This window comes from Nipponia nippon, unplaced genomic scaffold, assembly GCF_047370975.1.
Source record: "Nipponia nippon isolate SJK-2023a ecotype South Korea unplaced genomic scaffold, ASM4737097v1 scaffold_28, whole genome shotgun sequence".
NCBI lineage: Eukaryota > Metazoa > Chordata > Aves > Pelecaniformes > Threskiornithidae > Nipponia > Nipponia nippon.
The window spans coordinates 5,015,623-5,041,993 of record NW_028262345.1 but is presented as its reverse complement, the minus strand read 5'-3'; the positions used below and the strand labels follow the sequence as shown (position 1 = coordinate 5,041,993).

Below are 26,371 nucleotides of genomic sequence, written 5' to 3'. Positions count from 1 at the left end.
CTCCACTGTTGAAACCAGTAGGAAAGAATTATTACGTTGTGATTTTAAAAGGAAATTGAAAATTCCCTCTTTACTGCCTTCTAAATGAACCTTATAATTTTTCCTCTGTCTGTTAGTGACACTATTCAATTCTCTCCCTGTCAAAATGTACTGGTGAAGAGCAGGAGTGCAGTCAGTGGCAGGAAGGATTTATCACCCTGTCTCCTGCAAGCGACCAGACACCTGCCTGCGATCTTCTGTTGTGCAGGGCTGGGTACAATCCGTTTGCCAGACTGAAGAGCAGCCTGGGATGTCTCGCCGTTGCCTTCTCACTTGCTCTGTAATATCTCGTGTGCTGCTTGCCATGCTGTTCTGCACAGCCTGTTGAAGTTGAGTCCTCAGAGCCTTTGCTTTCTTCTTTCTCCTAGAAAGGACTTTATTAAGCTGCAAGTTAGACTTGGAAAACTCAGTTTGTTACGGTATTCATCTCTGATTGTTGAATTGCAGAATTCGGAAGGTATTTCATGGTTTTCTGCCTTTCTCTGCTGTGGAATGGGTTCTTCTTTCTCTGAGGTGTACAAATGGATATGATAGTCTGATTAGTCTTGTGAACAGAATGAACATCAGATGAACACACCACCCGGATATGATCAACGTAAATTTTCAGCTTACGCTGATATAACACAGGACACTGGATTAGAAGCAATCATCTGGCTCATCAAATATAGTCCCCTGCCAATATGCAGTCACATAGTAGATATGTCCACAAGCATCTTGAAAATCTCCTCTCTGTGCATGAGTCTTGGAAACATTTCCCCAAGATAGACGCATGCTAGAATAATACATTTAAAACGAGACCAAAAGCTCCCAAGCTAAAGTAACCTGAGGGAAGAAAGCAAAACAGATCAAGGACATCAAAAATGTCATAAGTTACTGAAATAGCAGGGAAGTTGTTAGGCAATAAATGATCCTATGAATCTTGCATGTGGGGTTGAACACTGAGGGTTTCTTGCCTTTCTCTGATGCCTTTGTTACTAGTCATTAGTAAGAATGTGGCACGGGACAGCCTAGAAAGCAAGGGTGTCATAGCATTTGGCTGTCTGCAGTTACTAAGGAATGCAGAAGCGAGTCCTGCAGCCCTGGCTGCCTTGACCTTGACTTTCCTTCTTGTTTCTTCTGCGTTGCTTTTCTGAGACATGAGCACCATTGAATTCAGTGGAAGAGAATGGGTAATTGGTCCCCTGGTCTCTGGAGTGATGCGCGCTGTGACGCACGAGCTGGGGAAACTTCTGAGCTGCGTGTGCTGTGCTGAACGCTGTCAGCGTGGCGTTCGCTGCAGGGCTTGGCTTCGTCAGTGGAAGGCACAGTGGGAAGGGTGGCAGCCGCCTGTGTCTCTCAAGTCTTGAGGTTAACAGCATGATTAAAATATTAAGAAAGCAAGTGTCATCGAAGTGAAATATTGTGCCCCTGACAGCATAAATCCCTGTGCAGCTCTTAGTATTATCTGACAAGTTCCTCCAGAGATCACAGTCCCCATCTCTGCAGGGGAAGTCACTCACCAGGATAGCAAATGGAGCTAGACTCATTTGCTGCTCCCTCTGCCTGGTTATGCCCTGCTGTAGTTCACTTGGCATCTGCAGAGTGAGTCCTGGTAGAGGGGAGAGGTCTCTATCCATTTTCCTTGCTGGTGCCAAAGGTGTGCAGGCCTGGCTTGTGCCAGAGGCTGGAGAGGGGGCTCAGGTTCAGAGCAGGACAGCCCATCTGCCCTGCAGACCATCCCCTTTGCCACAAGCTCTCTGATCTTGTATCACTCTGGAGAAAAGAGATACTTAGAGGTAGATGTACAAAATCCCTGTCTGTCTCCCTGTGACACTGTCTGCCGGGCTAAAGCTTTCCTTTCATCAAAAATCATGGGCTGAAGGTGGAGAGGCTTTCTGAATCATGAAGGATGGCCTCAGGACCCAGATCTCCTCCTCCACTCAGTCTTTACAGACGTGTGTGAAATCAGCATTTCCTTGGTTATTCGCATGTCCTTTCTCTTTGTCACAAGTAGTTGAAGTGTTAAAGCAGGCTTGAAATACGGAATAGTCCCCAAAGTACACTCCTAGCTTTGATGAGGCAGGGACCTAAAAAAAAAAAAAAAAAAAAAAAAAAAAGGCGGGGGGGTGATCGGAATACAGAGATTTTGGGTCCATTTATACTTCAGTACCATCAGAGCTGCTGATGTTGTTGTAATGGGATTACTGGTGTAAATTAGATAAATATCTCACTTGTATAGTGGTTTTGTTTAGGAGCTTCAGATATAGTTTAATTCTTCTGGTGCTGAGAGAAGAATAAGGACTCAGCAGAAAGATGGTCTTCTCAGACAGTTTAAACATGCCAGGAGAAAAAGAGCGAACACAGACAGAAACAAGGCAAGGAGCAAGGGTAGTTTATCACAATGGGCTACAGATGCATCCCTCAGGTAAAGTGCTTGTTCACTGGTTTCTTTGCAAGGGTGTTTTCAGGAGAGCTGTGAAGGGGAACAAGGATTTGGCTTTGTCCATGTTTGCAGGTTGCTTCTTTGGACCATGAGAAAGCTCCAAAATGCCAGACAAATGATATAATAAGTATCTAGGGCTTGGCAGCCCTATGTCTTTGGAAGACACATCAAAAACTCAGCAGCCAAGAGGTAGAGGGAGGACAGGAAATGAGTAAACCGAAACAGCTGCTTGTGTCAGCCTGGCTGGGGGACTAACTTCACACCGACACTCCTGTTTTCATCTGCAATTAAAGCTGCAATCGAAAACAGGGCTTCTGGAGGGTGGGTGAATCCTGCAGTGATCACCGCAGCCTCTTTGGAACCAGCAGGTTCTGTGCTTATCAGTCTCTGCCAGTGTTTCACCATCACAATCACACAAAAAATTACAAGCAACATTTTTGTTCCAAAACCCCAGACCAGGGACTTGGCCAACTGGGAGATCTGGCAGGGCTGAGCAGCGGTGTGGCCAGCGTTAGGGGTATGGAGCCCAAACAGAAGCAGGTGCTCGGATGAGCAGGATGGAGGTGGAGGTAATGCCAGCACAGCTAAGCTTGCTTTTGTGGCAGGGCTGCTGACCTCACCTGGCATAAGCTGGAGGCAAATCAGGGCTAGAGTTTGTTTAAGTGCTGCTGAGGTTCCATCTCCACGGCAAGGGCATTTGCTGAACAGAGCGGGAAATGGGGCTAGCAGGAGGATGGGGTAGGGGAAGGAGCAAGGCTGCCTGTCTTGCTTGTTAGGAGAGACATGACTTTTAGTAGCTGGTCAGAGGGAGAAGTGCATTTTTGAGCTTAGTCTTGGCTTCTATATGCTGGTCACCAATACTGCTCTGTTTAGCTGAACTCTTCTGCTGATCTTTCCCTCCTTGAAGTCGTTTTTCTCTCCCTCTTTCTTTCTTTCTACCATTTGCTGCTTAGACGGCAGTGACAGTCACTGAAAAGAAAGACAGGTTTAAGTGCCTGAGGCTCTGTGAAGCCTCTGAACTTACTAATGTTGTCAAGACAGGGGAAGTGAGAGCCGACAGGGTCTGTCATGGTGAGCTACACCTGGTGTGACAGGCGGTGCCTCTAGTCCTCCTCTTTGGGAAAGTGGAGGGAGAGTGGCAGGCTTGACACAGCACCTGACATGGCCCAACCTGTCAGCATCTCCTCTTAGGAGTGATGGGAAACCAGGGATGGCCCCTTGGGATGTGGAGGGAGCCAGGAGCCAGCAGCAAAGCCGCTGGCCGGCTGCTTTCCTTGCTTACCCTGAACAGCAAGCACACGAGTCCCTGCGTTTGCTGGCGCTCGCATCCCTGCATCCAGGTGAGATCTCTGGAGGCAGCAGCTCCTTAACTGGTAAGGGCAACAGGTAGGGCCTGAGAGCTAGTGGTGAGGCCAAGTGGTTCACTCGGGTAAGGAGCCATGAGCCTGCAGGTTGTGCGCTGGTCTGAGAGCAGAGGGACGCAAGTTCCTATTCTGGCACCTTTGAGTTAACTCAGACTCATTTTTTGGAAAGCAGCCACGCCTTTCCAGGGAATTTATGGCACTAGTTATAAACTACTCATTTTCTACCAGAAAAAAATGGTCCCTCCCAGGAAATCTCCCCCTCTCCTCTGTTTCTGTCTTTCCAGAAAAAAAACTTGCAGCCTTCAACACTTAATGCTAGTGCTAACTTGAGAGCTGGGCGTGGAGGTGCTACTCTCAGCAGTAATGGGCAGCTGAAAGGATTTGTTAGGGACCCAGGACCTCTCTGGATTAAGCTCAAGATTATGGGGCTTTTAAAAATGATATAATTTTGCTCACACAGAAATTGCAGCCTATTCTGAGTAGGAAGTAGGTTTTCATGATAAAGTGTGGCCTCTTCAGATCTCTGAATCTACTGTTCTCATAGCCACTCTAATACTTTTCATCTAAGGATCTTAAAATGTGTACATTTTGGTTAATCAAAGCTTATTTTGCAAAGGCACAGAGAGAGGGGACTTGGCTGTCTCTACCAGACTGGAGGGGGCTCCAGATAACTTGTCTGAAAATGCACTCGGCTAGATAACACTCTGTATCTCAAACAGGGTCCAGAAACTGGGGAAGCACGTTGCATCATAGAAAATAAAAACAAAAATCACCAAGAAGGTGTTTCTTTGGTCCTCATGCAGAGTTTTGGGAAGGGAAAGAGCAGAAGGTGTTGAATCCTAGGAAGAGGAGAGGGACACCCATGGCAGGGTAGGACAGGAAGGGCTCAGCTGATCTTACTGCAGTCCCAAGGCACGGTGCAACGTAAGTTAAGCCCAGGAGTTTCTGCAGAAACTGTAGGAACCAAACAGGAATCCAAGTGGTGAAGTTCTTACTGCTGCAATAGGAGAGTGTTACTGCTAACCCTGAGGTGCTGGTATTTCAATACAATCTAATTGTAGCTGAATACGTTTCTAAGGGAGAAAACCTCTGCCTTCCCCAGCTCCCAGCCACAATCTCAGTTTAACGAACTGCATGTCAGTATATAGCTATCCCTTCCTGTCTGAAAATGTCTAATTGGTTGTGAATAATACTGTATTAACTCTCCTGGCTGGATCAAAAGGGCCTTGCATGCCTCTCCCACATCCCATCTCCATGGAAGGTTTTGTTATCATGTTTATAAGCAGCAAACACAGACAAGAAATTTGCATATAAATAACCTGCCAGCACAGAAAGGCAGCAAAAGGCACCTGGTAGCTACTTCTTTTATTACTCCCAAAAGAAGCAAGGTACAAGCAGGCCACTGCTGTGGGCAGCTCTGCTGCATCCCAGATTCACCCCAGCAGCCACCCTGACCCATAAACACCAGTATTTGTGTATAGACCAAGAGTTTGGGGACAGCTGGTTGTAGCCTCCCAGTGAGGGGGTGTGAGCAAAGGTGCATTCAGCATCCCTCCCCGATGAAGGGTGGTCTCAGACCCTCCTTCCCTGCCCCTACTATCAGAGCTAGAGTAGCACTTCTTATTTGTGGACTTGGGATTAGCAGGAATTTAGTAACCTGTTGGGGAAGGGCTGTGCTGCTGCTGCAGGTGTGCCATCCTGACAAAGACCTGACCCCTGTGACTGCAGACTGGGGGGCCGATACCTGGGACTGGGAGGCTTTGATACAGGAGAGAGAAGGATGTGAGAAAAGTAGTGCCTTGACCACGGTGTGGATGCTGAGGAGGGTGACCTTGGCTGGCCAGGGAGAGAAGGAGAAATTCAGGAGGGTCTGGGGTGGAGGACAGAGGAGGAAATCAGTATGGTCCTGGAGAGGGATGAGCAGATACTGGGGAGAGGCAAGAAGCATCAGGGTTATCAGATCAAAGGTGGGTATTGATACTGGAACAAGCTGGTGAGGAATCAAAGGGGAGATAAAACATGTTTGCAAGGCATATGAGGCTTTCTTCATTTCACACACGCCCCTTCCTTGTAAGTAAGGATAATGAGACAGAAACAATTAATACAATGTCAGCCAGGGGCTGGAGTGCGTGTCCCAGCAAGAATAAATAAAACCCAGGCTAATCTGGCTAAATGTTCAAACACATTCCTGCCCAGATTTAACATGTGCACACACACATAAAACTCTGACAAAACCAAAGGCATTAAAAGAGAATGTGATGAACTGGATGAAGTAAAGAGTGAATTGCCTACAGATAGGAGAGAGGGCTGAAGCACAACAGCTGAAGCAGGGAGCATAGCACGATGCCTTGTCCAAAGCAAAACTCTGGGTGAGTCAGGCAAGGAGTTGACCTCAGGAGGAGATGAACCACACATAAGAGAAGTGTCCCTTTCTCTCTGCTGATTTAAAAAGCAGCCAGGTGAGGTTGCTGAGTGATTAGCACACACACCTCTGTGCCAGAGGCATCTCTGCTGGCAGAGCTGAACCTTGCCCTTTAAACTTCTAATGCTATTTAAGGGAAAGCCAAATTCTCCTGTTCACCTGACCAGCTCTCCCTGTTTCTGAACAGTTTGAGTCCATCCCTTCTTAAATGTCATTGATTTCCTAGCTGTGCTATAACTCTTCATCCTCTGAGAGCAGTTACATTCAGGGAGGTGAGGGGACTTGGCTAGTCATGCATGAGACACTGTCATGTCCTGGAAGAGCATCCAGGCTTCCTCAGCCCGTCGGTGGCTCGTACACCCCCAGAGCAGGGGCAGCTTTCACCCAGCCAAAGCCCTGTGACCACCATCAGAGCTTTACTACAGGTGGTCTCATGGCCATTCCTTAACGCCAGGGAAAAGGGATGAAAGTCAAAGAGGATATGAGATATCTAGAGAAAGCTAATATGTTAACTAACCTTCAAGGTTTGTTCTTGAACATTTCTTGCTGTTATCCAGATGGGACTCATTCCAAGTGGATGTTTGTGTAACTCCTGAGGGGCATTAGCAGCTCTAGATCAGCATTTTAATCTTCATTCAATTTCTGTTTTCTTGTATGGCCTCTGGGGACCATCTCAGAGCTTTTAGAAGAAACAGTAATGGGAGATTTTAAAAAAATGAAGACAGACTGAAGGGACTGGTTGTGCAGACTAGGAGATGCTGACCCCCAGAAGGGGAACTTTAACAGTTTTCTCAGCAATGCACCTGTGAGCAGGGCAGCTGCTAGCTACCATCAGAGTGATGATCATGCTGTAAGAACCTGCCTAGCAACCCGAAGTGCAGACACAGCTCTATTTGAGACAAATCCCCCCTGCCAGCTCCTGCATGCTGCAGTACTCAAGAAAGAAAACTCCATGCCTTCAAAAGCAAACTCCAGGTTTTCCCAAATTGGCAGGAGATGACTCATTCCACAAATATAGGCTCAGAATATGAGTACGGGACTCAAGTTCTCATCCAGGTATGGCTGTGTGGGAGCACTAGAAAATCACTTAATTAGAGTTGTGTGGGGAAGTGTTTTCAAGATCTCAGATGCTCTGTTTGTTCCATGTTTGTTTCAAGCCTTTTCAAGTGTGAAGAAATGCTAGTGCTTGCCATCTATAAGCGAGGCCTCCGGTCTGTGCTAATCATTCACAGTCCATGTAGAAAGGCTGTCCTGGGACAGCAACACCCAGATTCTGCTCTGCCCACACTATCCAGCCAAGCAGCAATGGGCTCGGTTTGATAATCTCCCCTGTCAGAGCAGTACTGTATAGATAATTAGACAGCCAAACACTGACAGGCAGCTTGGACAGCACTTGCCCTGGGGTTCAATGGGGAAGTTACAGCTTTGGGTATGTTTTTCAAACTGCCTGAAGAGCAGATACTTAAGCTAGGGTCTCTCTCTAGTATTTGGCCTTAACAAAAGGCTGGCTTTCTTTGGCAATGCCCAAGAATTCTACTCTATCTATTTCTATTTTACATAGTATAGGAAAAATGGATAGAAAATGACAGAAGAACAAAACAAATCCAAAAAATAAGCTCCCGTCCTTGTTTTTGTTCTGTTACTGGATCCCTTTGGCTGTGTTGTTTTACAGTGGCTGACATTCTCTCATGGGCATAATCATATTGATTACATTAATATTATTCTGTAGGATTAGCAGTGTTGTTCTGATGGTTGGGAGAACGAAAGCAAAAAAAGCTCTGCTGGACCAGGGGTAACTGAATAGAAGGTTCTCATGAATAAAAAAAACACAGGTCTGTGTATTGGTTTGGCTTGTTCTCTAGGGGGGGAGCAGGGGCCTGATGGAAGTAGAGAGACACTGCAAATGTTGAGGTCTGTGCAATAGAGCAAGTCAACTTGGTTCCCTTCCATTTTTCCACCTTTGCTCCCCTTCCTGTGTGCCTACCTTCATCTGACTCTGTATAAATTTCAGAGTATCAGTGGTCCCCACCCTGGTGCTTCTATTCCACCGGGGAATTTTCTCATCAGCATTGTAAAATGCCTCATTAGGAAGGAAGCAGGCAGAGCAGGCTTTTCTGAGACAGAACCTAGGGGTGTGATATTGGCTTGTCTTTTGCTTTTCCTCAATTCAGATGTGCTGGTTTCATCAATGATATTTTGCTTGAATTGGCCTAGTATATTCATCTTTCAGATATGGGGGGATTATATTAGATAATATATTAGATATTAGGGTCTAGAGAACAAGTCTTAGAAGGAGCGGCTGAGGGAGCTGGGGCTGTTTAGCCTGGAGAAGAGGAGGCTGAGGGGAGACCTTATTGCTCTCTACAATTCCCTGAAAGGAGGTTGTAGCGAGGTGGGGGTGGGTCTCTTCTCCCCAATAACAAGGGATAGGACAAGGGGAAACGGCCTCGAGCTGCGCCAGGGGAGGTTTAGGTTGGATATTAGGAAAAACTCCTTCACTGAAAGGGTAGTCAGGCACTGGAACAGGCTGCCCAGGGAAGGGGTTGAGTCTTCATCCCTGGAGGTATTTAGAAGAAGGCTAGACATGGTGCTCGAGGACATGGTTTAGTGATGGGCTTGGCAGTGCTAGGCAAACGGTTGGACTCGATGGTCTTAAGGGTTTTTTTCCAACCTTAATGATTCTATGATTCTGTGATTTGTATTATTAATACCCTTTGCCCTGCACATTGAGCTGAATGACCCTAAAGGCGGTCTTTCCTGTTTCTCCAGCACAGAAAGACTCATGAGACGCAGGCTAGTAAGTACCTATCAGTTTCCCCTTCTCCATTTAGTCTCCCTCTTTGTAGATCTGTCAGAGACTGAGCTCATATTTTCAAACACCCTGTTGAGTGTTAAAGAATTGTTCAAATTGCCATGTATTACCATGTATGTATGTACTGCTATGCATACCGTGTATGCATTTTAAAAGTTTGATCTGTTTGTCTGGTGGGAGTAAATGTTTCTCTTAAGAGGTTTCAAGCAAAACTTAGTCCAGTTTTCTCCTTCTGTCTTTCCTCTGCACTGGACTGAAAGTCTGATTTAATTTTCTTGATTTTTCTTTTCTTAAAGCTTCATCTCCACGAATCATGTGTTTATCTTTAAAATCAAGAAGAAAAACTCTCTAGCTCCCCCCTTGCACTTCCATTAAAAATTCTAAAAGCTATGTAGCCTTAGAGAATAGCCTTTCTAAAGACATGAAAAAGAATTGCTGATTTATTTATTATTTATAGATCTCATTATATTTTAACTCCAGGGGGTGGCAAATATAGGATAGACTCCTTCAAACAACTTGTGGGCCCTCCAGCGGTGCTCACCATGTTTCTGCGCCAAAGAAGGTAGCAAAAAGCAGTTCAAGCAGCAATGTGAAGCAAGGATGGATAGGCCGGGCAGTTTTTGTACAGTATGAGTCTCAATGGTCTGAGATAAGAGTAATGGTGCCAGGTTGGGCAGGACAGCTGGGGATTTTCTTTAATGGGTTTCAGTGAGATGGGAGCGGACACAGGACCACTCCAGCAGCATTGCTCTCTGGCGCAGGCCCAGTGGATGATGGATTGCAGGAAGCAAAAATTTTCTTCCAGGCATGCAAGGAGAGTGCTCTGAAACACTGAAACCCTCCAGCTTTTCCCCCCTCATCCTGCTCCTGTGCATGCTATCTCTGCTCTATTAAACTCTTATGGGAAGCAATATGCAAATGTGTCTCAGATGGCAAATGGGCCCTGGAGAGCAGGAGTTTGTCAGCGTGTAAGAGGCACAAAAAACGGCCTCACAAAATATAAGGCTTTGTGAGCAGAGGGATAGGCGAGTCATTTGGAAATGCACTTGGATTTCTGTTGCTTTTCTCATCCCATGGGCTATGGTCACTGATTCTTGCTGCTGAAACTCCCTGTGGGTCAGACTGGGAGAGGGGATGGACAAAAGGGAATGGGCAGAGAGAAACCCAGAGAGACCTTGGGCCCCAGACTGGTAAATTGGTGGGACTCACATGCCTGTGAGTGCAATGTGTTCAGAGCAGCAGATAGCAGAGGTGCATGCCTTAAAAGCAGTTTCAGCCCTGCATGATTTACATCCTTTCTCATGCCTCCTTGCAGTCTCTTTGCACTTCCTTCGCCCTATCTCATGGCCCAATTCTAATGCTCCCCACGGACACTAAAGGTGTTTTCTAAAGCTGACAATTAAATCATGCACCTGAAACGAGCGCTAATGAGGCTCAGTGTTGGCCTGTTCATTATGCAGCTGAGAAGCTGGTATGATTCCAGCAACTGAAAAAACAAACCTGTGAAATGCAAAAGTGCAGTGCTGCAGGCTTGCAAAATAATTAGTCTTGGTGCTTCATAGGAGTCCCCAGAAAGTCCCTCAGAAAGAGTCACTGCAGAGAGTGCTCTCTTGCAGCCCCAACACAAGTTGATGGAGCTCCGGTTCCTGGCTAACAGAGCCCTCTAGCCATTATATCTGACAGTGAAGAAAGAAACCAAGGGGTGAGACCAATGTTGCTGCTGTAAAGGTGCAACATTAGCCTGCTATGGGACAGAGCAAGTGTAATGACCAAGATTTGCTGCCTTACAGCTGTCTCTGCTTCCAGGAAAACAAGCTGTAACTTTAAAGCAACTGGAGGGGAAAGATGTTTTAAAACTGCTGTGGCTTACTCCCCCACCTCTGCCGCCAGCTATATCACTGTGTGTCAGACCTGGGGAGGGACATAACATGCTTCAGTCTGTTTTCACCTTTTCTTCTACTGTCCTGCTGAGTGAGCGAGGACAGAGGAACTCATAAATAAAGCCATGGATTTAAGTCAGGACTGAAATCTTATTTGAAAGGATTTGCTCTCTCTTTCATTTTTTGTTCAATGTATTTTTATTAACAAGTCTATTCAATCAGAACTGCAACTCGTTGCCTCCCGCGCCTGGAAGGATCTTTTCTCAATGTAATTTGTCAGCTGGATTCCTTCCCGGTCGTGCTCCTGGTTTTTCTCAGCGCATTCTGTATCCCCCGTTTTTCATCAAAAGCAGACACTTCTTATTGCTGGGGCACAGGGGCACTTCAATCATCATTTTTGTCCCAGACACACACAGATGCACATATGTATACACACATCCCCCTCTTTTTTTTTTTTCCCCTTTCTTCTGGTCTCAACTTTTAATTGAGTTTGCTGTGACTCCCTGACAGCATAAGACATGGAATTACAGTCCCATCGTCGCTTCACAGAAATTGTGAGTGTTGTCTATGTGGGCAATTCCCCACTACTATAGCGATGCTGGCAGCAGGAGGATGCAGTGGTAGTTTTTGTTTTATCACCCAGCCAGCAACTGCTGGAGGAGTATGGGCCTTCGTCTCCTGGTACTCAGAGTCCAGAAATATCCCATTTCTGCCTCTTCATATGTAGAGAGGAGGAGACCACCCTGGCTTTGTGGGGCATCCATCTTCTCTTAAAAAATTCATGAGAGAACAGGAGCTGACTTAAAAAATGGAGCTCTTAGCAGGAGCGATGGATTGAAACTGAGCTGGTGGTTGGAGCTACAGGCTAAGGGGGAAAAGCCCAAACAAGGTGACTGCTGCTGTTCTTCGCTGTGCCATAGGCAGGTTGTTAGGAGGAGGGCAGTATAAAACCATGTCTAGAATAAGTGCCCCAAACCTTGTTATCCTGGACTTAAATCCCCTCATTCCTAGGGTCCTGTTTAGGCAGCAGCAAGATATATGGTACTGCTGTCATGCTGCTGATGGCAATATAAATAAAGACCTGAAGATATGTAGGGGAGACTAGTGCCTTGCTGGTTTGATTTCCAACATCCAACCCTTCAGGCTTCCACTGTTTCCTGGGTTTAGGGGTTTTGCGATGTTGCAGACGGGAGCTTTAAGAACTGGAAGTTTTCTGCCAGCAATCAGCAGAACCAAAACTTTGGTTAAACTTTTTCAAAACCCTACTCGTTAGCATAATTTGGGTGGATTTATTCTGTGTCTCGCAATATATCTGATTATTTATGGCAGCTAATGGCCGATTACAATTAACTTTGATGAATGTAAAGCTTTCTGGAAGAAGAAGAAAAATATCCCCTCCCTTTGTTATAATTTATAATGCAGGTTAGTTTAGTTTGTGGGTACAAATAAACAGAACTAGGTCATAAAACATCCTGACTCAAGGCAATGGGAGAATCTTTGCATTACCCTGTCAGTTGGTGTAAACCAGAGTAACTTCAACAGAATTCAAAGAATTGCAAAGACTTGATGCAATCTGATGATCTAGTCCTTTACCTTTAATCTGTTCTTTTCTGCTGATTAGAGCTTTACTAGATGTTGGGGGCGGGGAAGCTAATTTATGTAGATCTATGTGCACTGACAATATTTATGTAGGTGCTAGTGTGTGGACACCAAGATGATGGGGGAAAAATTGTATCCTTGTCAGAGGTGCCCATAGCGAGCAGAGGCTGTGGCCTCCAGAGAGGCTTTGCCTTGGGAAGAAGCTCTCTATCCAAGCTAAATGAGAAATCATCTTAACCTCAAAAGTGAGAAATACCATGCCTGAACACAGGGCAGCATTGAAACGCAATAATACCCAGAGAGGTTTGCTGTTGAAATTCTGTGGCAAGGGGAAAGACAGCTTCTCCTGAAAGCTCAGTAAGGCACACCACCAAACCCCGAGTACCACTCCATCTTCTCTGATGGGACATGGTTATGCTTGTCCAACCAGCAACAAGCCTGCACAGGCTTTCAGGTTCAGCTGCCTTATTCAACCCCATCCCCACCCCACCTACATCTGCCTTCTGAGCAGAGGGCTATTTATCTGTAGAGAGAATCTGGCCAGTTCTGCTGGCATAGCTGCCTGCTGCAAGGTCTGCCTGCAAATCTGCAGCTGGCTTGCAAGGGTTAGGGCAGCAGATCCCCAGAGCTGTAAGGCTGAGGCCCAGTGCTTGCACCAGGTAGCGGCATGGATCGAGTTCAATCACATGATGGAAACTCTCTCTGTATCCTGAGCAGCTCTGTAGTCTTTCTGCCTTGTGAGAAATAAGGTATCACATCTTGTTTGGCATGAAGGGGGTTGCATGCTATTGTCTTGTTTCTGCTACCGACCTGAGGATAAAGATCTTGCACGGAACGTTTTATCAGCTGTAGGAAATGTTCTTTCTTTATTAATTCTATTTGCGATCAATAATTAATGCTGCTGCCTCCTTTACAATTCCCCTCAGTATGAGAGGAGCATGGAGGCAGGCTAGTATTTCATAGCTTTACTGTCAGAAGAGCTTTGTGTTCCTTGAAGACCCCTGTAGTCCCAAAGTATATAAGGGTGCTCATACTATGAAACTCTTTTCGTTGTTTAGGGTCAGCAAGATCCCAATTTAAGTAGATTGGCAAGATATATAATTGGGCATATAATTCCCATCACAGAGAAAATGCAGCAAATGCATTGAGCAAGTGTCTTCTCATCCCTCCCTGGTTAGGGACAGCATAACAGAGAGACTTGTTGGGCAGAAAGTCAGCTTTAGGTTGGTAGCACAAGCAGTAACAGAGAGGATTTCTCTGCCAACAACCATCTCCCCGCTGCTTAGCATTTTCTCACCAAGCCTCCACAATCTTTTTGCAGAGATTACCAAATTACAGGTTTGGTACGGTGGAGCCTAAAACTCATGTGCCATTGGTGATTACAAGGTTGTCAGCCCCCTGTGCCATCCTGCCGCTAACAAAGCAGGGCAGGTTTGCTGCTAACCTAAGGGTAGAAAGGCTTTGTGGTCTCTTGTCTGCTCCTTGAGCCAATGCACACCCCTGAAGCATCTCTTACTTAAAAATCAAAGTGATTTGGATTCTGCATTTTAGAAAACAAATAGGTCAAGACTGGGGAGCCAGAATTTCTTCAGTGTCTAGCTAATTTCTTTAGCTGTTGGCTCCCCTCAGGTCAGACCATGGCACATCAGGGTTCCTTCTTGGCTGCTTTTCTGACTAATGCATTAACCAATGGGAGAGAAATCCTAAGCTTATTGGTTTATTTCTGTACCAGACAAAATGCCAGGATAGGATCTTTGTGGCAGCAGCACAGCCCTATCTCAGCCACGCTAGTGGCTCTTGACTCTGCTGTGGGTAAAAAGAGACTTTCAAACAAGTTGGCACGGTATCAGATAAAGGCTCAGCTAATACCACACATCTCAATAGTCCCTTTCATGCAAGAATGGCAAATGGATTTTGCACACACTGTTCAAGCAAGCTTGCTTCTATCCCTCAGATGTAGATGTTATCCTTTCGCATGGCAGGGAAACAGAGGCAATGAATTAGAATAAAATTTTCCCAACTCTCATCTTTTCAGATAGTTTCATTTTTGTGCTGTCTTCTCACAGCTTCTTCCCTGGCTTCTTCCCCTCCCTTTTCCCTTAATCCAAAACAAGTCATCTAACTTGAAATAATATGTTTTTACTTTTGAATCTGACAAGGTCCAACAGCAATAAGCCTGACCCTAATACTGGGACAGATATTCAGCTGCCAGGAAGCTAGATCTAGCTGCTCGTCTTCATGAAGAGGAGAGCTCAGGTTTATTCTAAGGGCTTATTCAGGCATTTTTCTCTCTTATTCATTATGCTTATATCATGCTTTGGGGGAAATCCCCAAAGCTCTTTGCTGAGCATTGATGTTAGTTGGTGTGGTCCTTGCAACTCAACCTGCTGCTGGGCTGGGAACTTACTGATTTATGGCCATATCCATGCTAAAATGCTTGAAGCTATAATGATTGGCCAACACCCAGCTCACAAATCCAGCTGAGAAGCTGTCATGCCAAATGCCTTGCATCGATTACTGAACTGGTGTCTCTTCGGCTGCATCTCAAAGACTGCTCCTCCCAAGCATGTCTTGGCTTCTCTGTGAGCCTGTCATTTATCTGAGCTGTGAAGCAACAGCTACGTTTGCTCCAGTTTTGCTTCAAGGTTGCTTGCTTCATGTTGCACACACGCAGGAGGCAGCTCATGTGAGAACTGATCCTTTTCCCCTTGGCTTTGTTCCACATGTGGAGACAGCAGCTCACCGAGGTTCTCGACGTGTGGATAATCCAGGTCCCTGCACAACCTGCTGGAAACTCCTCCTGCCTCTGTTGTCCTTCTCGTTTGTTGATGATGTTTCCACTTGCATATACAGATTTTACCAATGGTATTTTGTCTTTTGGTGCCCAGTAACTTCTCTTTGGATCGTGTAATAATTGTCTAGTTCCTGGCTCATGTGAAAAATCTTCAAACAGATCTATGAATTCAATGAGGTAGTCAGTCTTCGCCCCACATTTGAGCCCTGCCAGAGGCCCCATAGTACCAATTGCATTAGCATTGCCTTGGCCATCCTCAGCCTTTGCAAATAGGTTCCTCCTCACTTGAGCATTCATTTCTCTTTGTTTTTGCCTCATCCTCCACCGAAGGCATAAATGGGATTATACTGTAGCCCTCCAGTTAGTCACAGACCCAAAACACGAAAACAATGGCTCTGTCTGCCAGCATAAATGAATATGGGATTCAGAATCTAATTAGATGGGGAGACTGGGAGCAAATATGTAAATACCAAGATGACTATTGTAAAAAATATTTTTAGGTATTTGTACTGCAAGATTTCTTGATTTGCTGCTGGGACTGTGAGGTTTATCTCTGTGATCTCTTAGGGAAAAAAAATTACATGCAAAGCAAACTAGTGGTTGTCTGGTTTTGTTTTTCAAATATGCTGAAAAGGGGGAGGGCAGGTAAGCATCTCTCAGTTAAGAGGAACATGAGGGAAAGAAAAAAAGTCTTAAAGATGATCAGCAGTCTGATCTTTCTGAACACTGTGCACCTGGACATAAACATGGTGCGACTAGTTGACTAGTTAATGTCTGAAAGATATACAATATGACTAGATCCAATAAGGGTGCTCCCCACCCCTCTGCTACAGAAACCAAGCAATGAGATGCTTTTTTTTTTTTTTTTTTAGTTAGAACTAGAAATGCCTGGCAAGGACAGTTTAATGAGTGCTGCTTAAAAAAAATGGAGCAAGGAATAATAGACAAGAGGGGTACATGTCCATTCTGTATCCCTAAGGACTTCGTCTGGGTCCTAGTACTGTATGTCCAGATACAGAATGCCATAGAAATGCACAGCATTTTCTGGTGGAGACGTGGCACCTGGAAAGACTTACAGCCTAGACCCACAAGGGTATTTAGGTGCTTTTTGAACAGTGGCCCCTTAGTGATGTGCTTGGGGTCATGCAGGACAGAGAGCATCCTGGTCTGCAGCCCTGAGCTGAGGCCAAACAGGCTGCTCTTTGAATTGCTGTAGGAGGCTGCTATGAGGTCTGGTAGCCTCAGCCCAGCTGGGGATCTGACCATTTCATCAAGTTTACATGGGACTTGGGGCTTTAAAAGCTGCTGAAACAACAGCCCCAGGCAGGAACTTGTGTTCTATGGCAGGTAACAGTGTTTGTAAGATGCTGATTGGCAGAAATAAAGGAAACTGGTCTTACTGGTAATGCAATTGCCATTTAAGATCACCCAAACAACCTGTGAAAAAGAAGTTGCCTAGAGGAGAGTCTGGCCTTTGAGTAAAAGCTGAAGGAAATTACTGTGGTACCTCAGGGGAGACTCTAAAGAACTGATTTAAGATGGGTCAGAATAGTTCTTGGTACAAATTGCCCTATGTAATTTCTTGTCTGCTGAGTGCCAGCCTATCTCCACTCTCAAATCCCTACATCTCCAAGAACCTTTCCTCCCATGATCCCTTTTCATCTTCCTTTCCTGAACTCTTAACCCATCTGCTTTAAATAGAAAGCATCTTTCCTGTCTGCTATGAAATACAGACTTAGTTATCCTTAAAGAGGAAACAGCCACTTGCACAAAAGTGAGTTCCTACATTGCTTGAGCTCCAGCCCTGTCTTTTCAGCCCCAGAAAGCTTCCAGACAAGATGATGCTCAGCAGCTGAACTGCATCCCACAAGCAAAATTATAAATGCTCTGAAAGGAAAAGAGAAAAGACAGTAACATCCTTTGAACTGGAAACTGGATTTGCCCTGTGACCACGTTTTCTCTGTGGCACAATTCTTTCCAATTAATATTCATGAAATTAAAAGGAAATTCCATCTAGAAGCCACAAACTAACCATAATCATGTTGACCAGTATTAGTTTACTAATGTTAGCTTTTTCTTGCTGAGCTTAGTCTGATCAACTTTAGTGGTATATGGTACTGACAACCCCTAAATGCAGAAGCTTCACTTCTGTTGCTAGTTTGGAAAGCTGGTAAGCAGCTACTTATTTTGGGGTTCTGTGTTCTTCACAAAAATCTCTCAAAATCTGGTCATTGCTTCACTCATCTAACCTCCTGTCGCTGCTCTACAACTACTTGGAGCTCTCTCAGGGCTGCTCAGAGGAGGATATTGCTTGTCATTTCTGTTAAGGGGAAACCCATCTCCCACTAAGACCTCTGTAATGTGCTACAATCATTTAAGAGTGTTTCTGGAATTCTTTGATTTTAAACCACAAAGTTTCTGGTATTATCATACCAGACGTTATCACTGTCTCTGGAGAATGAAGGATGTTCCATTTAAGTGCACAGGTATCATTAGGAAACACTTGGGAGTAAGCTCACTCACATTTGGAGTTCAAGCAGAGTTCATAATCTGTCCTGGATTAGTAGGCAGTAGGAGGGCAGCTTGCCGCAGCTTGATACGACCTTTTCTTGGTCATCTTGAGGTCTCTGCTGTCAGGGACAGGAGATTCAGCTTCTGCTTGCTAGGAAAATTCATGAGGTGAGTCAGGCAATTACTTCCTAGATGACTGCTAGTCTTCTTTCTAGTGAGCACAATATGAATGGAGCCAGCCCACGCAAAGCCTTGCTTACTGGTTCTAAATGAGATCTGGCTATGGGGCAGAGCCAACCCAAACCATTTTCAGCATTGACAAGTTTGCTTAGACACATCCAGCTGGTGCCTGCTGTAATACTTTCTGTATCTCCTGGCCCACAGCACTGTAAACTCTGGGAAACTGATGCTGGGGCATTGGCCATGACAGCTAGATTTTTTCTTTAATTCTACAAAGCAGTTTGTGAGAATCAAGTTAAATGAGATGTGGACAGGATGAAATTGAGGTGTGGAGTCAGGAAGGCAATCCCTCTGCCCAAATTTCATTTTCAAAACGCAGTCGTGATTGCAGCTGTATCACTTCCTATCTCCCTTCCACTGTATAGGCAGGGACCTGAACATGGGTGAACTATAACAGAACTTCTCCATCTTTTTCAGTCTCAGGATTCCCTGGTCTTTATAGGGGGAGGAGGAAAACCACAGACCCTCTTGTGTGGCACTGCTGCAGTGGCTTTTACTTTCAACTGGGTAAAAATTATACTAGCCTTTTGAACATATATTTATTTTCATTTCACCTCTACTCTGTTGCTGAAATGTGTGGAGGTTTTTCTCTTTGGCGTTAAAGACTGCTTCCTGTGGTTTGGGTGAACCACAGGCTCAGTGCTGCACTGGGTAGCTCGCTCTGGCCTTAACTGGTTGGCAGCAGAGCCATAAGAGCCTGAGTCTTGTGGTGTTAACTGCGGAGCCATGTCCTCTCCCTTTGTAAGAGACCTTGCCATTCCTACTGCTTCAAAAACTAATCTCTTGGCCCTCGGCAGCTAGGACTCCAGGTCTGTGAAGACCTGGCGCTCTTCTGCCCATTGCTCTTACAAGAACTGGGTGGCCAGGTTTCACCTCTGAGGTCCATCTGTCATTTGAACTGGTGCCTGCCAGAGGGCTGGAGGGGCAGGGATGCAGCTTCTCCTCCTTAGCATGGCTGCAGCAGCGAGGGGAAAGGCAGTGGATGGAGTGGGAGCCTTGAAGATGTTTTGCCATGAAGTGGTGTAATTTAGTCTCTGCTCAATGTTTTGATTTTGCCCAGCTGTGTCTGTGTGCATTTAGATTAATCCTGTTAGCTGGCAGGAGTGGGGCTGCCTGCTGTTTATCAAGAGTGCCTGTGTGATTTCTACTTGATATGCAGTTGTCTTGGAGAGGAACTTTGCAGCCTCACTTCTTGCTGCGGCTGGGCTCTCTCTACCTGGGAGTGGGAAGGGAGAACTGCTGGGGGCAGGCTGCTGTCTTCCTTGAGACTGAAACAGGAGGGAAAAGGGCCAGTGCCTTGGTCACCCAGAGGGCACCGATGTGTGGCCATCACATTCTGTCAGAGTAGAAACTTGGCCAGTTTATGTGCATCAGTTTGTGCTACTGCCTGGCTGGCATTGCGACTTCTCTGCGTTGTGTTTTAGTCGCTTGCAATGAGCAGAAAAAGAGAAATTCTTCCTCACTGCGAGTGACAGGAGTGTCTCGGGAACTGAAGAGTCTGGACTATACCCCTCCCTTCGCCAGGGAAAGTATGGACCACTTATTGAAATTAATTGCTCCTTTAACAAATTACTGCTCATTAGCAAAGCCATTGTGACTATGTGCATGCTCTTAGCCTGTCTTATCTATGAAATGAAAAGATATTACCCTTAAAAAAACCTCCTAATGATTAGCATAACTGAGTTGACTTGCCATAACTCTATCAGCATATGATAAAAAGCGATGCCCTCTGTTCCTAACAGCCATACTAATAAAACATAATAATATAGCACACCGCTTTGAATTCCTACATGGCTGGTTCAGTATGGAATATCTTGGTGAGTGTTACTGCAAACTGAGGAGTTTGATCCTGTGGTAACAGAGACGGGTACCCAGAACTGCTGTCCTAGGTTGGAGAGATGAGCTCTGCATTTTTATTTGTACGCAAAGAGATTTGTGACCTTGTTCATACATTTCATTAGTCTAAATCAGTCCTCTGTCCTAGACCTTTTTTTAATTCTACATATTTCAGTGGAACTTGCTGCGGTAGATGTGATGGAAGTGGAGCATCTAGAGAGGTTCAAATGGGGATTAATCATTTCTTTGGGTAATGAAAACACAAAGTGGTTATGTTAGTTATGAAGGGCAAGAGTCCCTTATGCCTACTGAACATGAGAGTATGCTGGGATGAGTTTTTTTCTTCTTGATTATTTCCCTGTATTTCCTGTGCAGCTGTTCTTTTAGCAGAAGCTAATGGATTTGGGAATATTCAGTCATTACATCTCCCTGAAATTATTTTTCTTAAAAGTATATAAAATAATAAATGTTTCAGCTGGGAAAATTTTCCTTTTCTCAATTTTTTTCAGAAAATACATTATTCTGTTTAGGTTCCTCTACTTCTTTGATTGTGTGTATTATTCCATCTTTCCATCATCTCCTAAGCATTGCACACAAAATATTAACCTTGTTAACCGTATTCTGTGTATCAATGTCTGCACTGTTTTCACATGGTGAGTTTATATATCAATTCAAAAGGCATGTTGCAGATGTCCAGCCACCCCCACCTCCCCAGTACTGCCTTGCCAACCCCCTCATTTTGATCAAGAGGTGACCTTTCAGCCTCTATGATTCTTGTCCCAATAAATGTGCTATGCTGGAGCAAAAAGGGTGGAGGAAATCCCTACATCACTCATGTAGGACTTCATTGGCAAGGCCAAGGCTCCCAGTGATGCCTGCTGTCTCTTCAGATAGGAGGTGGAGCTGTGCTGTAACCCTGTGTTCCCTGCACTAACACCTTTAATCTGCCAAATGGTTTTCAAATGTACCAAGATGTCTGAACAACAGTTGTTCTCAGAGAAGTATTTTTATGAGACTAGACTGTAGAACTCCTTGCTGCCACGTACTCCTGAGCTAAGGGACAAGTGGATTCAAAATGGGATTAGATATGTTTGAGGAAAATAATCCTCTCCTGGCTGGAGATTAGACCTCAAGTTCCTGCCTTGCTACAAACTCCTTTTTTGACTTTAAGCAAATCTTACCTTCTCTGTGCTTCTCTTCCCTGTGGTCGTAAAATGGGGTTTCACATTTGCGGTAAGTGTTGGGAAAATAAATGCACCAGAGATCCTGATGCTCAGCTGTTATACTAATAGAGAGCCACATCAGATATGTAGTTAACAGGATTTAAAAATACAAAAAGTGGTATTAATTAAGGACATAAGCTGAATACTAACTGATGGGGTCAGGAGGAAATAGCTCTCCCTAAGCACAGTTTACCCCACACCTGTCTACTGGCATCTTCCGTCGAAGCATCTGGTACTGTCAGATGGGTTACTGAACCAGATGGACTTGCTCTGCAATCCACTCTAACACTGTCTTTGTTCTTGCATTTCCTGACTGATTTCCTCTTAAAAGTTTCCATTTTCCATTTGCTGTGTGTCAGTGGGGATTGATTACGATGGAACAGAATCTATACCCTATCCATGTGGAAACCTGATACATACAACAGGCTTGATTGGGACTGATTGGAAAAAAATTGGAAATCGTAAATGAATATTGCTGGCTGGTGTTTAGACTTTGGTAATTTAGTCAAAATGGAGCATGATGAATGAGAGGGAGGAAGAACTACAGAAAATTTGTTTCTTTATCTTGGAAGCCCATGGTGGTACAGAAAGGTCAAGGTCACAAATCTGTATCACTGGCCTATGTCTATCTACATTAAATGTGTATCTCAGGTCCCTCTTGCCTGTTTTCCTCCCCACCAGGTCACTGCTGCATGCCCAGCCATGTGTGTTTGCTAGCCCAGCCAGGTAGCCGCTTTTGTTGCCATCAGATGCCTGGGAAGTGAGCTGGGTGGAGGGTGTTTCTGTGGACACTGATCAGTTCCCACCACTACAGAACCAAACACAACACTAAACGGTTTCCTTGCTGATCCCTGCTGCTGAGATTTGGAAATGGGTTGGGATAAGGAGCTGGATGCCCTCAGTGACAATCCTTGGCCCTAGCAGTGCCGAAACTTGACTAATCAGAGCCACAGCAAAACAGGAACGGAGAATTCAGCATGCTGCTCCTGCTGGTGTATGGGGAGACGGAACAGAGGCAGGTCTGATAAAGCAGAGTCAGTCTGGGAGGCCGGGGGCACCACTGTCCCACCTGCCAGCTCCGCACAGGTCCTGATGTGCCTTCAGCACTCAGCATCAGACAGCTGAGTATCTTGCCAGGAACAGCTGACTGATGTATTTTAATTAGAGTGAGAGTAAATTACATTGGACTACGAGAACCCGACTTTTTCACAACGGCTTGGGGAAAATGGAAAGACTAGCATTTTCAATTTAAGGTTTAGTTAGATAATGCCTGTTGGTGCCAGTAGATTACAGAGTGGATATTAAATCCTCCAGGATTTGCAACGGGAAAGTACTCACAGAATCCATAAGTAGGCAGGAGAGCATGGCTATGGAGCTATCGTCCCCTGGAGGTCCTGAGCGGGAAGAGAAAATGTGAAGTAAATCTTTTCTTTGAAGGAGGCTTGAGTAAAGAGCACACATATGCAGGCTGTGGCCTTTAAAGGTTTCCCTGTTAAGAAGCTTTCTTGCTTCTGACAGCAGCCAAATGGCATGTGAAAAGGTAATGGGGTCTGTCAAACTGCTGGAGCAGGGAAATGCAAGGCTGGACTCCCGAGTGCTAATGCTCTTGCTGTGGGGTTTGAGACAGGTCTCTCGGATCCCACAAAAATACCTCCTGTGCATGTCCCCATTAAACCAAGACAGCTGTCCTGTGGTACTTGCGTTGCAGGGACCCAAAAGTAGTTCACAAGCAATTCTGGCACTGAGCTATTTAATAAAAATCAGCGTAAGCTGATGCTGCTGATGCAGGGGTTGATGAGCAGTTCCAGACAGCAGCAAAACAGACTCTTCCTGGCGACTCGGGATCTGTTGGCCCATTTAGCCCACTCTGACTTCAGCAGGACTCTGCGGCACCAAGGACTCATCAAGTTCTTCCTAGAGCTCATCAAAGTTGGACTAACCAGGTTCAGGGTGCCAGCCATAGGAAGATTGTCCAACACTGCAATCCAGGGGAGACTGGCTAACGCTATCACAAAGAATCTGGTCTCGGGCCTTATCAGAGTCAACAAACAGTCCGAGGCAGAGTTTGACAGAATCTGCTTTGAGTCCTCCCTGAAACATATCCAAGAGCACAGAGTTCAGCATCAGCAATGCCAGGGAAGCTGCTCCCTTTGGTCTGTGCCTATGTCTCCTGACGAGGGAACTGCAGGCCATGCTTGCCTGCCTTCTCGGGGAGAAAGTGTTGAAAACTCATATTTAGAAAACACTGAAGATCCTGTAATAACAAGTGATAGAAAGTGCAAAAAGCTTATCCTTCATTACCCTAACAGGCAGGCAGCTTTGTCTGACAGTGCATGGCAGCTATTCCAGGACTAGATATATGATTGATGGAAGTGTGTAAGATTACTAGTTGAAGTGCACTAAAATGTGCAAATTAATTACCGCAACTATCCATGCATTTTTTATCTGGCTTAAATGGTTTTTCCCCAGGTTAAGGGAGATATTAACCTGCAGGGAGTTTCCTTACAATTCTTTCTATTTAGAAGAATTATTTCAACAATTCTTTCTATTGAGTTAATTCAGAGTTGTTTAAAAATCCAAGTAGAAGAAAAAGCTGGGGTAAAAAGAACATATTGAACCGATTTTGTATTTCTCATTGCTATTTTTTTGAGTACTGCCTGGATGACTGTGCTGTAAGACATGGGCCTTACTTCTACCAGGCAATAGAGTGTTTTCTATTTGTCCGTCTGTGAGCCATGGTCCAGGAGAGCTGAAGATGAAAAAGCTGCTTCTTGTGATACATTGAGGTAGCAGAATTACCAGTTGTACCGTACCTGCAGATGCTAAGAATATCCTATTTGTTTTCAGCCCCAGTCCCATGTGTGACATATCCATGTACTTAACTTTACATGTAGTAAGTGATCTCTTGAAGGCAGGTCTGAAGCCAGCCCCCAAGATAATGAAATATTCAAGACAGAATTTGGCCTTGACTGAGGGTCTGAAACTGGTGTCACTGTGCCCCCTGGCTCCAGTGTGGTCTGGAGGAAATGCTCTGTTACACTGCATCATTTCAAGGTCTGTAGCCTGAAGAGCTAAAAGTCTAACGACCAGATTCTTGGCAATGAAAATTCAGAAGCTATCATAGCCTTTGATTGAACATCCCAATAGTTTTATTAAGAACACGTCCCTGTATTTTATGCTTGCTAATTAGCAAATCCAAACTCTTTCTGTGTTATCTTTGTGCAAGAGAGTGGCAAATTTACGTCATTAAAATATTGCAAAAATTTAAAGGTTCGCAAGCAATTAGATTTTATTATTCTTGTTTATGCCCCCGAAGAATTGTTCATTTTAAAACTTTATAGTTAACATGTACAAATATAAAACAGTGGCCTGTCTTGCTCTGGTGACAGAAGTGAAGTGATTGAGTGAGCTGAATGAATTATTAAAGATGATCGGCTTTTGGAGCTACTTGCTTTGATTCTTAGCTGGCTATTGCAGCCAATTTACATCCAAGAAGAGGGTCTGTCCCCATGTTATTTATGTTTCCCTTGGACTAGCACAGATCGTGCATCATTCTGGTTCAGAAGCCCACAATTAGATATATGCTAGCAAAATCCAGCATAAACTTGCTTATATTTGTGTGACAGTCAGTTTCACTCTTTTTTGGTTATCAAAAGGCTACCGGCACAGCCAGATAGTCAGTCATACAGCAGCACACCCAGCTGCACCCCGGCACGCTGCCGCCAGCCCAGCCCGGCCCTACCTGGCCCAGCGATGGCTGGAACCACGCTCGGGGTGCTTTGGGCTGGTGTCAGGCTGGGTCTAAAGAGCTGTGCAGTAGGGAGAGGCTGGGGTTGCTCTGGTGGGCAGTGGGGGTTTACAAATAAAGTCTGCACTGAGAAACAGCCTCTCTGGGACAAGAAGCTAGACCCAGAAGCATAAACTTTAAGGAAACTGTAAATTGCTGGGGGTGAAAGAGGGAGAAGACCACGATTTCATCAGCATCCAGGCCCTCCAAAGAGGTGTTGTGGCTGCCCACTTCCCTCTGAGTCACCCTGACTGTAGATTTTGTTACTGAGCCTTGCTCTGACAGCCCAGCTTCGGGTGTCCAAGTCTCCTCTGCCCTTCTGCAGCTGCTGGCTGGATCAGAGAGACCCGTCACCTCTGTCCCTTCTGCCAGGGATCTCCTTGGGATGGAGAGCTGATGCCTGACCCCAGATCCAACCCCTCTGGTCTGAGTAGAGGGAGATGAGCAGTACTGTCTCCTTCAGCTGGGCTGGCCTCGGTCTCCAAGCTAGGTGTGCAGCAGTGCTGAGCTCAGACCGCACTTCCAGGCTGCAAAGTTCATTACGGCGTGTCTGGGGCTGCTCTGACTAGATTCCCTAAGCAGGGATGACGCAGCCCTGCAGCTGCGAGGTTCATTACTCCATCCCCATGCAGCCGGTGCGGCCAGTCCTGCTCACTGCATCTGACTGCTCAGGTGATGAGCTCCGCTATTTTTTTTCTAGTGTCACAGAGTCCAGGAGTACAGAGTGCGCTTGTAACTCGCTCTTCTCCTGCTTAAGCGGTGGAACTGAGATGTTTGCAGCAATTCCAGGACAGGAAGAAGATTTCTTTTTGATTGCTTTTTAATCACAGTAATAACAGTAATGGAGGCAGTGAGTGGAATTGATGGGAAAGAGTTGAGCTCTGTTCTCTGGTAACTCCCATGTGGGGTAAACAAGGAGGATTTACTGGCTTCTCAAGTGAATTGGTAGTATCCTCGCTCTTTGGGAATGACTGTCAGCAATGTCTGGGGAAAAATAGCTGGTATCCAGTACCTGGGAGAAGAAATATGCCAGGTATCCTTTGGAAAGCTCCCTGCCTTAGTGTATCTAGGGTAGACGAATAAACCTCGCCTGCCTCTGTTCTTATCCTCACACATTCACATGTACAATTGCTTTTTTTAAGCAGCTGTCAGGGATACCTCTATTTGTGTCTGGCCTTGAGTCTGCATCTTCAGCAGCCCACAGGGGATTTATTCTCTCCCTCAGAGACAAGAGAAGCCATGATATAGGCAAGAAATCTGAGCCGTGCAGAACCCGGAGGCCTATATCGCCAGGAGGGTTGAAGTGGGTGGAGGGTCCCAGTGGTGTCCAGAACCAACCTCCTGGGGAGACTCGGGTCCAGGCTGGGGCAAAACAGTGCCTCAGCTCAGCAGGTCTCCTCGCAGCCTGGTCTCTCCCAGGCTGATTTTGGCCTGTGCATATG

General features: G+C 45.5%; 1 long non-coding RNA gene across 1 annotated transcript in view; it reads left to right on the top strand.

Annotated features, from left to right (window-relative positions):
• The window catches only part of LOC148054995 (uncharacterized), a 189,573-nt gene that overhangs the window by 125,698 nt on the left and 37,504 nt on the right, over positions 1–26,371 (top strand). The window lies entirely within an intron of this gene.